General features: G+C 34.0%; 1 protein-coding gene and 1 non-coding gene across 4 annotated transcripts in view; one reads left to right on the top strand and one right to left on the bottom strand.

Moving 5' to 3' along the window:
• Positions 1–13,785, top strand: part of RAPGEF6 (Rap guanine nucleotide exchange factor 6) — a 219,340-nt gene that overhangs the window by 59,937 nt on the left and 145,618 nt on the right. The gene's annotated exons all lie outside the window — the stretch shown is intronic.
• Positions 8,437–8,509, bottom strand: TRNAR-CCG (transfer RNA arginine (anticodon CCG)). Its single transcript has one exon. It is a non-coding gene; the product is annotated as a tRNA-Arg (tRNA).

Genomic DNA, 13,785 nt, shown 5'->3' with positions numbered 1-13,785 from the left:
GAATAATTCTTTACTTTTTCCTGAGAAAGCTAGGTAGTTGATGTAACTATAGAAAATAAGACTTTTTTCCTTACCATTTGAAGGATCCAGAACACAGCGGCCTTTTGCCTTGTTCTGAGATGACCTTACTAGAAAATAGTTAATACTGAATGGACTCTTTGTCCTACTAGCATCTCATGTAAATGATCATGTCATCTGATTTCATTTAAACTTGAGAAACGAGGTTGAATTCTTAATGAAGTCTTTTAATATCAGGGCTCAAAACTAAACCACTTTTCCATTTCATGGTGTTACAGTCAAATTGACATCTTCAGGTAGATTCTGTTTTCTCTTCCCTAAACTGGGTCATCTACGTTATCGTGAGCTTAGTGTCCTAAATTTCATATAAACCACTGATTTTAAGCTCCTAAAAGGCAAAGATTATTTCTTGTTCTGTTTGTGTCTTCCATAGTATTGCAGAGTGCTATCTGCATAGTAAATATTCATTGAATGTTATTTTTTTTCAGGTTTGTTCAAGGCTTAGACTATGTATTGTTTTACATTTATTTTCTTTAAGTGTTGGTATACATGGCATATCTGTTAAGTTCTCAGAACCCTTTCCTCTAAATAAATGCATTGAGGGACATGGCAAGAAAACTGCCTCAGGCAGTACTGTTTTCTCAGTTATTTGTCTGTTGATGTATTTTATATTTCTCATACTTTATGGGAAAAAAATAGTGCTTTTGCCATAGTGTTCTCATATACAGTTGACCCTTAAACAACATGAATTTGAACTGCTCAGTACCTTACATTCAGATATTTTTCAGTAGTAAATACTACAGTACTACACAGTCTGTGGTTGGTTGAATCTATGAATACAGAGGGTGGACTATATATGTGGATTAAGCTCCATCCACCTTGTACATTGTTTGTTTGTCTTGTTTCATTGTGGTAAAATACACTTAACATGAAATTTACCATTTTAGCCATTTTTATTTTTTTTATTTTTTTATTTTTATTTTTTTGCGGTACACGGGCCTCTCACTGTTGTGAGAGGAGCACAGGCTCCTCTGTTGCGGAGCACAGGCTCCGGACGCGCAGGCTCAGCCGCCATGACTCATGGGCCCAGCCGCTCCACGGCATGTGAGATCTTCCCGGACCAGGAACGAACCCGTGTCCCCTGCATTGGCAGGCGGACTCTCAACCACTGCGCCACCACAGAAGACCCCATTTTAGCCATTTTTAAATGTACAGTTTAAGATATTAAGTTAATTACTAAAGTTATTAACAATTAAATTAATTTTCCTTTTAGATTAAAGGGAGGAGTTGTACTTTTCTTGCCCCAAACTGGGAGTTAGCCTTTTCTGTTTCTAAAGCAGTATTTAGAAACCAAGATCTGGCAGCCAGCTGTTTTCATTGCTCCAGGTGCTTCATTGCTTGTAGGGCCTTTCACTGAACAGAGCTAGAAAATGTACGTTTGAGTGTATGTATACACATACATATACACATATATACACCTCTGTATTTATTTCTTTGTTTCTGTGTACCTGTGTTTAAAATCTAGAGTTTATTCTGTTTTTCTCATTTTGCTTATTTGTACCTCCTTTCACTAACAGTGAGAAACTTGGTTTCCATCATCATCAAAACATTTACTGACACCTAAGACAGTTTTAAAATTGCTTGCTCATAACAATGTAGAAAGCACTACTATCTAGAGTATTAACATACTCTAGATAGTATTTTAAGTGTACATATTTCAAGTGTACATATATATTTAAGTGTACAAACATTTTAAGTGTACAATTTATTGATATTACAAATGTATGCCACTTAAAACCTTCCTCTGTCAAAATATGAAATACTTCCATCACCTACCTTATAAAGTAAGGAAATATTCAGAGAATTATAGGGACCTGGCAAAAGGACAGAGGAACGAGATTGAAGGGAGTCCCATTGGCCAAATCTGGGACAGTTTGAGAATCCAAATAAAAATGTATAGTGATTGATGGTACCCTACTGTATAATAAAGAATTTGTTAATTTCTAATGGTATGAATGAATGAAAAGGAAGAGTTCTTCCTGATAGTTAAATGCCAACTAATAAGTCTAGAAGGAATGATTAAGTTAGAAAATCGTTGATGAATGCCAAAACTTGTGACTAATGTTTGTTGAGAAACAGGATACTTATGTAGTCTCATTGTATCTCCCCACAAATCATTTATGAAAGGAAAAATTACCAAATTTCTGATGGGGAAATGTGGAGGAAACCACTATAACAAAAATTATTGCTGCCACCATCAATATAGGCAAAAAGTGATACACTACTCATGATATGATGCACTGAGAAGGACAGAACATCACCTCTGAGACATATTCCTGCCAGAAATGCCTGCCTGCAGCTAATCGGTGGTAAATAGCTGACAAACCAAATGGAAGACATTCTAAAAATTGAGGTCCTATGCTCTTTAAATATCCCAGTGTCAAGAAACATCACAGAAAGACTAAGGAACTGTTTCATATTAAAAGAGAAAAAAAAGAGATAACTAAATACAGTGCTTTTTATCTTGCATTAAATCTTGGAGGCAGGAGAGGGGAGTAACTATAAATGATAATGTTGGCACAGTTGGTGAAATTTGAACATGGACTGTGGTTTAGATAATATTGAGTTTACTGATTTTGATTATTGTAGTGGGGTTATGTAAGACAAAATTCTTGTTCTTAGGAAATACATGTTGACATATTTTAGGGTCAAGAATCACCCTCTCTTCAATTTATACCCAAATGTTTTGGGGAAAAAAAGTATGTGTATATATAAAATTTTTAAAATCACCCCAAATAATTACATCAAGTGTATGTATTTATGATTGGTAATTTTTTAATTCCAAAACAGTATTTTATTGATGATCAGCATAGTTAAAAATGCTCTATGAGTTATAGGAGAAAATAATCTAAAATAATTTTAAGATTTTTGTTCCTGAAGTTTCTGAGGATTTTGTTTTTATTCCACCATATTGATGAATCTTGATTTTTTTTTTCAGTTTTTCACTGTTATTACATCCTTTGAAATACAAAATTGTACTGAACATTTTGTAATAGCATAAATCTTTGATACCTAAGTATTTTTTAGGTGAAATTATTTAGAATTCATAAAAATGCTTGGTCCAAGTATACATGTTTATAAGTAATGCTTCCTATTTTGATAAGTTCTGTCAAATACTTTTATTACGTGTGTATTTCTACAAATTTGAGTAACCACTGGTGATTGGGAATGCCTGTTTCTAAACACCCTGCTCATCACCTGATAGGTTGGTAATCTTAATCTGACACATTATAATGAAATCTCGTTTTAAATTACCTGTGCATGATCTCATATGCTTTATGGAGGGTTTATTTTTCTTATTATCCGTTTATTATCAGTTTATAATATTTCTTATTATCTCTTGCCCATTTTTCTACTTGGATTATTCCTTATTTGTTCATGAGAGCTTTTTCTTACTAGGTAAATGAACCCTTTTGTTGTAAGAAGCTGTTTATCAGTTTTTAACTTTAGTCTGAAGTAAATTTTATGTCAGTTATAATTTTTTTAATCTGTTGAGTTTTTTTCCTCTTATGACTTTTTGAAGTCATGCTTATTAGAAAGACCTTCCCATGACAAGATTATTGAACTTATAAAATCTGTATTGCTTTATAGAATTTTATTAGTTCATTGTTTTAATTAAACTTTTAAATCTTTCTTCTTCTGGGTAGCTGAAGACAACGGTAACCACTTAACTACCTGTCTCCCAGTATTTCCTCTAAAAACAGTGTAGAACTACAAGAAGGGTATAAGAAATCTATACACAAACCATGCTCACAGCATAACTTGAAGACAGAGGACGCTCAAACTTGAAAATAATTGTAAATAAAAAGAGAGAAATCACCGTTTCCCAGCATGTTATTTCTCACACTTCATCTCTACTCCCAACCCTTATCAAGGGTTTATGATGAACAAAGGCCAACCAAGCAGATCTGTAGAAAACACAGAAAATGGACGCTAGCAAATGGACCTAGGGTTGACCTGTACTGTTGGAAAGACTAATTCCACGCTAAGTTTAAAATTAAATATGTGGGTGTGTACGTATACATATGATAGATCAGAACAGAGACTACAGTGAAGTTTTTTAATATTATGAATAATTTTCAGAGTAGTCATCTAAATGCATAGCTTCAGGGTTAAGATAAAAGGTAAAAAGGAAACAAGCCCTCTTTGGCATTTAAGTGGTGAAGAAGCAGCACATGGGTAAGTTTTAGGTGCCTACAAGCCAAAGTGAACACAAAATCAGAGTCTTACAACGTCTCCTTCCACTAGCAAAACAAAAAGAAAAAAGTATCTTAAAACATCTGGACTTCAAAGTATTTGACAAAAGAGGTGCTGTTAAACTAGGAGTTTTGTAAGACATCCTAATACCACAAAAAGGTAAAAAGGGGAACTTGATAAATCCATATGTAGGTATTATAAAAATAAAAGAAAATTATTACATGTCAACTGAGAAAAAAACTCCTCCCCACCGCAGAAAAACCAGCATGCAGATGTAGAGTGTGACCACACTCCAGAGTTAAATATATTCAATCAACCAGTTGAGGACATTGAAAAACAAAAACAAAAAATATGTAGAATCAGTAATTTAAAAACCAGGAAAAGAAAATCCGCCCCCCCAAAAAAAAAGGAGTAAAAAGAATATGAACTTAGTAAAGGAATGGAAAACAAAGAAAAAAAATATTTTAGTAATAAATAAATTATAAGGTCCCCCGGGGGGAATAGAGTCAAATGAAAATTTAATAAGGTGCATTGAAGAAAGGCAGGAAAAGAACCAAGTGAATGAAAATGACACAAGAATGAAGTAAAAGTGTCAGAATTACTGTGTTATATAACTTGAAAGTCGCTAAGAGAACAGATCTTAAACCATCTCACTGCAAAAATGGTAACTGTGACGTGATGGAGATGTTAGCTAAAGCTATGGTAGTAATCATCTTGTAATATGTAAATGTATCAACACTGTTGTATACCTTAAGCTTATACATTGTTCTGTGCAGTCTTAAAGCTGGAAAAAGTGTCAGAGAAAATAGTGGAAATTAAAGACAGGCAATGGAGGGATAACATTCAGAATTTTAGAGTCCCAAGAAAGAAAAATCAGTGAAAAAGAACTAATATTTAAAGCTATATTCAAAGAAAATTCTCCAGAAATTGAAAAAGATTCACATCTATACATTGAAAGGGTCCACTGGATATTGGGGAAAGATAAAAAATCTTATGCTTCCAAGCAAAAACATTACATAACTTCTAAAGGCAAAAGAATGGCACTGGTTCAGACATTTTAAATTTCACTGAGGCAACCAAAACAAGGCAGCCGTGGAGCAGCATTTAAAAAGAAAACTCCAAGAAAAAGTATGAAACAAAGTTTTTATGTTCAGCCACATTCTGTTAGATATCAAGGTTGAGGGAAAACAGCTTTCAGTATGTAAGTTTTTAGGGAATTAGGTACTCTTGAGCTGTTTTTTTAAGGAATCTCCTGGAGGATATTTTATCCAGTTGAGAGATAACTGGGAATACCTCAGCAAAAGAAGTGAAGACGAGCATTTAAAATACATGGATGTACTTGCTAAGACTAAAACAAAGGTAGGGATGTGAGGGGAAGACTACTGGACATACATTTTATGTTGTGACTAAGTAGAAATAATACAAATAAAAAAGGAAAGGGGAGAGTGAAATAGGAAAAAACATTCTTACTGATCATCTGTTGCATAAAAAAACGGAAGAGAGTTAAAATACCAATAAAAACTGCTAAATTAGATAATATCCAGTCTAACATTTGATTTTACTATATTTAAAAGCTAACAGTTTACTAGTTATTTCATGGATGTTGGCAGAAGACACGAGACCAAAACATGTCTTGGGTCAGAGACAGAGAATTCCATTACTCATGGTATAGTGAGCAGCATAATAATTAGCATATTTCTGTAGGTTCCCCTTGTTCCCTAGGTCTTGTGTAGGTTATGCTGGATGGCCCAGGTGGATGCCTTGCATATAGTAGGTTTGTACTGCAGCTAAGAAACACTGCGCTTGGTGAATAAATATGGTGCTTTTATAGTAAGCGGGCTTTTTCTTTTTCCAGTAGGAAACATTACTTCATCCTTCAAGATTGCTTGCTACAAACACAGCTCTGAGAAATGGCCCACATAATGAGTGGTTAGGATTTTCATTCTTGGCAAACCCAGCAAAATGTGTAGAAACACAAGATGCCCAATGAAGATTCTTTGCCAACACGTAGTAAAAGGGTAATAATAAGACAGGTGGACGGTAACAGGTATTGGCAAGGGTGTATAGAAATCAGTCTTCATACATTGTTGGTAGAAATGTAAAATGGTGAAACCACTTTGGAGAATAGTTTGACAACTCCTCAAACAGCTAAAAATAGAATTACCATTGACCCATCAAGTATATACCCAAGAGAATTGAAAGCATTCGTTCACATAAAATCTTGAACACTAATGTTCATAGCATTATTTATAATAGCTAAAAAAGTGGAAAAAACCAAATATTCATCACCTTGATAAGTGAATAGACAAAATGTTATATGTGTACATGATGCAATATTATTCTGTGGTAAAAAGGAATCAAATATCAATACATGCTACAACATGGATGAACCTTGGAAACATTCTGAGTAAAAGAAGCCAGATAACAAAAGCCATATATTGTATGATTCTGTTCATATGAAATATTCAAAACAGGTAAATCGATAGAGAGAAAAAGTAGTTGCTAATGGGTGGGTATGAAGTTCCTTTTTGGGATGTTGAAAATGTTGTGGAATAGATAATGGTAATGACTGTATAACTTCGTGAGTATATCAAAAATTACTGAATTGTATACTTTAAAAGGGTGAATTTTATAGTATGTGAATTATATCTCAATTTTTAAAAATTGTATGAGAAAAAGGAAAAGAAGACAAAGGGCATTTAAACGGTTTAAGTACAGAAGTAATCACTAAAACAAAAATACAGGTCTTCCTAAGTACCAAAAAAAAATTTTTTATTAAAAAACAAAGAATACACGTTTCTTAGAGAAACAAGTGTAGTAAAATACACATAATTATAAAATGTTATCCCAGAATTGAGACTGAAAATATTAGTCATACCAGTAAATGTGAATGTGCTTCATCCACCTATTATTAGGGAAAGATTCTCAATTTGGCTCACAAAAGGAGACGCAACAACTATATACTGTTTATAAGAGACACTTCTGTGATTCCTGAATCAAATGATTCAGTGGACAATGGTATTCTAAACAAGTGAAAATAAAAAGGGGGCAGATACAGTAATCTTAATACTAAAGTAGAATTCAATCCAAAAAGCATTAACTGTGACATAGAAGGGGGCATATTTTTTGATGCTAAAACTCACGATTTACAGTAAAGATACAACACATGAATTTCTATGCAGCACATTACACAGAAACCCTCTGTATAAAGCAAAAATTACAGGAGATTCAGTGAGACAGAAATGTGCTACAAAATAGAATATAATTCTCTGTTCTTAGTATAAAATAGATCAGGTAGACAAAAAATGAGATAGAAGACCTAAACAGAATAAACAGTAAGGTGGATTTTATGAATATATGTTGTATTCTACAGCATTATACTACACCATCTCAGGTGTCCAATGCACATTCACAAAAATTGATCATATGTTCACCAAAAAAAAAATCAGTGATTTCCATAAAGTAGATATACTGAAAACACTTTCTGATTATATGCAATGAAACTTTACTAATAACAAAAAATATATAGGCTACACCTTAAAATTTTTAAACCTATCAAACAACTTTGTCAAAGGGTAAGTAAATACATACTGAAATTACAGAATTTGCAAAATAACAATAGTGAAAATATACTACATATCAGAATCTATGGAATACATCTAAAAGTGGTCAGAAACTAAAGAGAATAAAAAGCAGACAATGCCAACAAACTCACAGGAGATCCCAAATATCAGAGATAACATATATACATTTCAGTAGAAGATTAGAAACTATAAAATGAAAGAATTAATCCCAAATTCTACAACTAGAAACATCTATAACTGAAAATAAAATCTCAGATTAAACAGAAGGTAAAACTTGGCTGAATAGAGATTTAGGGAATTGAATGATAAGCGGGAAGAAAATAGAGTGGCCCCTTTGAACAACACTGGTTTGAACTCGGCAGGTCTTACACACAGGGTTTTTTTGGTTTGTTTTTTTAATATTTATTTACTTTATTTATTTTTATTTTATTATATATTATTTATTACTTTATTTTAATATTTATTTACAGTTGTGGCACATGGGACCTTTAGTTGCAGTATGTCGGACCTTTAGTTGCAGTATGTGGGATCTGTAGTTGCAGCATGCGAACTCTTAGTTGTGGCATGTGGAATCTAGTTCCCTGACCAGGGATTGAACCTGGGCCCTCTGCGTTCGGAGCATGGAGTCTTAGCCACTGGACCACCAGGGAAGTCCCACATTTGGGTTTTTTAAAAATACATACTACAGTACTACACGATCCACAGTTGATTGAATCTGCAGATGTGGAACTTTGGATACAGAGGGCCAACTGTAAAGTTATACACAGATTTTAAACTGCATGGAGGGTCAAGCACCCCTAACCCCCACATTGTTGAAGGGTCAACTGTAGACAGATCCAAGGAAAAATCAAATATGATGGAGGGTAGGAGACAGGCAATAGAGTGAAAAGGTCTTTTCTTTCTTTTTCAAATTTTATTTTTTTTTCTGGGCTGATTTCTTTTTTATTGAAGTACAGTTGATTTACAATTACGGCTGTATGGCAAAGTGACTCAGTTATACATATATACATTATTTTTCATACTCTTTTTCCATTATGGTTAATCACAGGATATTGAATATAGTTCCCTGCACTGTACAGTAGGACCTTGTTGTTTATCCATTCTATATATACAGGTTTACATCTGCTAATCCCAAACTCCCAATCTGTTCCTCTCCCACCACCTCCCCCTTGGCAACCACCAGTCTGTTCTCTATGTCTGCAATTCTGTTTCTGTTTCATAGATAAGTTCATTTGTGTCATATTTCAGATTCCACATATAAATGATATCATATAGTAGTATTTGTCTTTCTCTTTCTGACTTACTTCACTTAGTATGATAATCTCTATTTGCATCCATGTTGCTGCAAATGGCATTATTTTGTTCTTTTTTATGGCTGAGTCGTATTCCATTGTATATGTGTACCACATCTTCTTTATCCATTCATCTGTCAGTGGACATTTAGGTTGCTTTCATGTCTTGGCTATTGTGAATAGTGCTGCTATGAACACAGGGTTGTATGTGTCTTTTTGAATTATAGTTTTGTCTGGATAGATACCCAGGAGTGGGATTGCTGGATCATATGGTAATTCTGTATTTAATTTTCTGAGGAATGTCCATGCTGTTTTCCACAGTGGCTACACCAACTTACATTCCCACCAACAGTGTATGTAGGTGGGTTCCTCTTTCTCCACACCCTCTCCAGCATTTGTTATTTGTAGACTTTTTAATGATGACCATTCTGACTGGTGTGAGGTGGTACCTCATTGTAGTTTTGATTTGCATTTCTTTAATAATTAGCGATTTTGAGCATCTTTTTATGTGCCTGTTGGCCATCTGTATGTCTTCTTTGGAAAAATATCTCTTTAGGGCTTCTGCCCATTTTTCGATGGTTTTTTTTTTTGTTGTCGAGTTGTATGAACTGTTTGTATATTTTGGAAATTAATCCCCTGTCAGTCACATCACTTGCATATATTTTCTCCCATTCTGTATGTTGTCTTTTAGTTTTGTTTATGGTTTCCTTTGCTGTGCAAAAGCTTGTGAGTTTGATTAGGTCCCAGTTGATTATTTTCATTTTTATTTCTATTGCCTTGGGAGACTGAGAGTGAAAAGGTCTTATCTATGTGTAATTGGAGTCACAGAAGGACAGGAGATAATGACCGTATTATTAGAAAAGGTAAGAGAATTTTCCAGAAGTAAAAAGTAAAAAGTTCATTCAGGTTTTTCCGTATGATGTTACAAACTCGAATCAGTATAAACACAAAGAAACTTAATGCATAAGCACATCATAGTAAAACTACTAAGAACCAAAAGTAAAGGGAAAGTCATAAAACTAGTAAGACAAAAAGAAACATTACTTCTAGAGGAGCAACAGTAAAACACAGCGGTAATTTTACCTTCATTAGTTAAGGAATTTAAAGATTTTCACACAGAAGCTAAGAAAATTTTTCATCAGTAGACCAGTACTCAGTTTACTAAAAGAATTTTTCAGACAGGAGAGAATCTCAGATGGAAGCACAGAGATGTGGAGCAAAGGACAATGGAAAGAATAAATATATGGGTTTATCTAAATACATGTTGACTATAGACACACTTTGTTTTATTGCACCTTGCAAATACTTTTTTTTTTTAACAAAGGTTTGTGGCAACTCTATATCAAGCAAGTCTGTTTGTGCCATTTTTTATTATTATATTTGTTACAGTGATCTCTGATGTTACTATTATAATTGTTTTGATGCATCATGAACCACACCCATATAAGATGGTTGGTAAATGTTCTATGTGTTTTGACTGCTCCACTGACTGGCTGCTCCCCCATCTCTCTTCCTATCCCCAGGCTTTTCTATTCCCTGAGACACAACAGTATTGAAATTAGGCTAGTCAGTAACTCTACAGCGGCCTCTAAGTGCTCAAGTGAAAGGAAGAGTTGCACATCTCTCAATTTAAATCAAAAGCTAGAAATGATTAAGCTTAGTGAGGAAGGCATGTTGAAAGCTGAGACAGGCCGAAAGCCAGAACTCTTGTGCCAAACACTTAACCAAGTTGTGATTGCAAAGGATATGTTTTCGAAGGAAATTAAAAGTGTTATGACAATGAACACATGAATGGTAAGGAAGTGAAACAGCCTTATTGCCCAACGGGTGAAAGTTTTAGTGGTCTGGATTAGACTATCAAACCACCCACGACATCCCTTAAGCCAAAACCCAATCTAGTGCAAGGTCCTAACGGTCTTCAATTCTATGAAGGCTGAAAGAAGTGAGACAGCTGCAGAAGATAAGTTTGAAGCTAGCGGAGGTTGGTTCATGAGGTTTAAGGAAACAGCACTCTGCCTAATAGACATATAGAGAACACTACATTCATCAGTAGTAGAATACATCTGCTTTTCAAGTGCACATAGAATATTTTTAAAAGTTGACCATAGGCGGGACATAAAGCTCAAAAAAGAAAAGATTTAAAATTTTACAATTTATAGTTTTTGACCACCATGGAATTAATTTTTTAAAAAATTACAAAAACACAACTGGAACAAAATACAGCTTTTGAAATTCAGGAGTATACGTTAAATCACTTGTCAAAGAAGAGTCACTATGAAAATGAGAAAATATTTTGAACTGAATGAAGGTGACATATCAAAACATGAAATTCATTTTAAGCCTTTCTTGCTGAGCAATTTAAGCCTTAATGCTGTTAGAATGAAAGGCTGACATTAGATGAGTTAAGTATCCACGTCAGGAAATTAGAAAGCAGCAAACTATACCAACAGAAATTAGAAGCCAAGCAATAATAAAGATAAATATAAAAATCAGTGGCATGTCAAGCAAACTTAAGAATCAGCAAAGGCAAAAGTTTGTTCTCAGAAAAGGATAATATAATTGATAAATCCCTGCCAAAAATAATCAAGAATGAAACAGATACTACATAACCAGTGTCAGTAGTGAGAAAGGATACAGTACTCTATGGATCTAATGAACTTTAAAAAAAGTAACAAAAGAAAGGATATTATGAAAATTTTAAATAAGTTTGAGATTTTAGAGAGTCAAATTCCTTGAAATACACAGCTTACCAAAACTGGCACACACCCTCACACAAACAGAAAATCTGCATAATCCAATATATAGAAAGAAAGTGAACCTGTAATTACAGACCTTCCATTTAGAAATTCAGACCCACATGGTTTCACTGGTGAATTTTTCCAAACATTTAAAGAAGAAATACATAAAGTCTAACTGGAAACAGAAAAAAAATTGAATATGTTCCCTTAATGAGCCCAGTTTAATTTTTTTTTTATTGAGATACTAGTGACATATAACATTGTGTAAGAGCCCAGTTTAATTTTGAGAGCAAAACCTAACAAGGATATTACCCAAAAGCAGTATTACAGGTCATTTTTTAAATGAAAATAGATTTTAAAATCTTCAAATATTAGGAAATCAAATCCGAGTGATACATAAATAGGATAAAATATCATGACAAAGTTGAATTTATTTCCATAGTTGCAAGATTGTTTTAGTATTTGAAAATCAGTATGATTCATCGTATATATATTTTTTAATATAAATTTATTTATTTATTTTTGGCTGTGTTGGGTCTTCGCTGCTGCGCGTGGGCTTTCTCTAGTTGTGGCGAGCGGGGGCTACTCTTTGTTGCAGTACGCGGGCTTCTTATTGCGGTGCCCTCTCTCGCCACGGGAACACGGGCTCTAGGCGTGCAGGCTTCAGCAATTGTGGCACGTGGGCTCAGCAGCCATGGCCTCCGGGCTCCAGAGCACAGGCTCAGCAGCTGTGGCACAGGGGCTCAGTAGCTTTGCGGCATGTGGGATCCTCCCAGACCAAGGATCAAACCCGTATCCCCTGCATTGGCAGGCGGACTCTCAACCACTGCGCCACCAGGGAAGCCCTGATTCATTATATTAATATAATTAGAGAAATTAGTCAAATGATCATCTCTATAGATAGAAAAAAAAGCATTTGATAATACTCAAAACCCATTCATGAGGATTTTTAAAACTTTTAGCAAGCTAGAAAAAGCGGGAAACTTTCATAATCTTATTAAAGGTATCTGCACAAACCTTACAATAAACATTGAAAAACTTTTCCTGGCATTAGGGAATATGTCAAAGCTCACTCCAAACCCAATGTCTAAAAAGTCCTATATAGTGCATTTAGGCAAGGGGAAAAAGATAGATTAGAAATGAAAATATAAAACTGTCACAAATGACGTGATTTGCATATAGAAAATCCATAAATAACTACATGTGAACTTTTAGAATTAATAAGAAATCATTTCAGCAGCGTCACTCGGTCAATTGTATTTATATTTATGAGCAACAAAATGTTAGAAAAATAGAATTTAGTAAGAAAACCATTTATAAATGTCAAAAACATCCATATACATCAGAATAAATCTAACAAAAGTTATAGGAGACTCCCTACACAGAAAACCATAAAAAATTTTTGAACTCTTCCTCAGCTCTAGATCAGTTGAAAGAATCAATATTTTTAAGATGTAAATTGTCTCCAAATTGATGAAAAATTAAGTGTAATCCCCATGAAAATCCCAGCAGATTTTCTTATGGAGATCAAGAAATTGACCTGTGACCTAAATAAATGTCATATAAGAGAATATATTTACAATAACTACGTAAAATACTTTAGCATAAACTTAACAAATTTGCAAAGACATTGTTTTTAAATGCTCTGCAAAAATATAAAATGCAGCTTGAACAAAAAATGAGATACCATGTTCTCAACTAAGGAGTCATCATCATAAAGGTATTCATTTTCCTTAGATTATCTTGTGAATTTAATGAGAGTCCAATGAAAAATACCATCAGAATGGTGGTTGTTTTGTGCCTAATACATTTGGAATAGTAAAAAATCAAGAAGAGCCCGAAAAGACCTGAGAAAGATGAGCTGCTTAGTGGAGCCAAGTAAAGTTTTTAAATACT

This window comes from Lagenorhynchus albirostris, chromosome 3 (genome assembly GCF_949774975.1).
Source record: "Lagenorhynchus albirostris chromosome 3, mLagAlb1.1, whole genome shotgun sequence".
NCBI classification, from domain to species: Eukaryota; Metazoa; Chordata; class Mammalia; order Artiodactyla; family Delphinidae; genus Lagenorhynchus; species Lagenorhynchus albirostris.
This window is presented reverse-complemented; position numbering and strand designations above follow the sequence as displayed.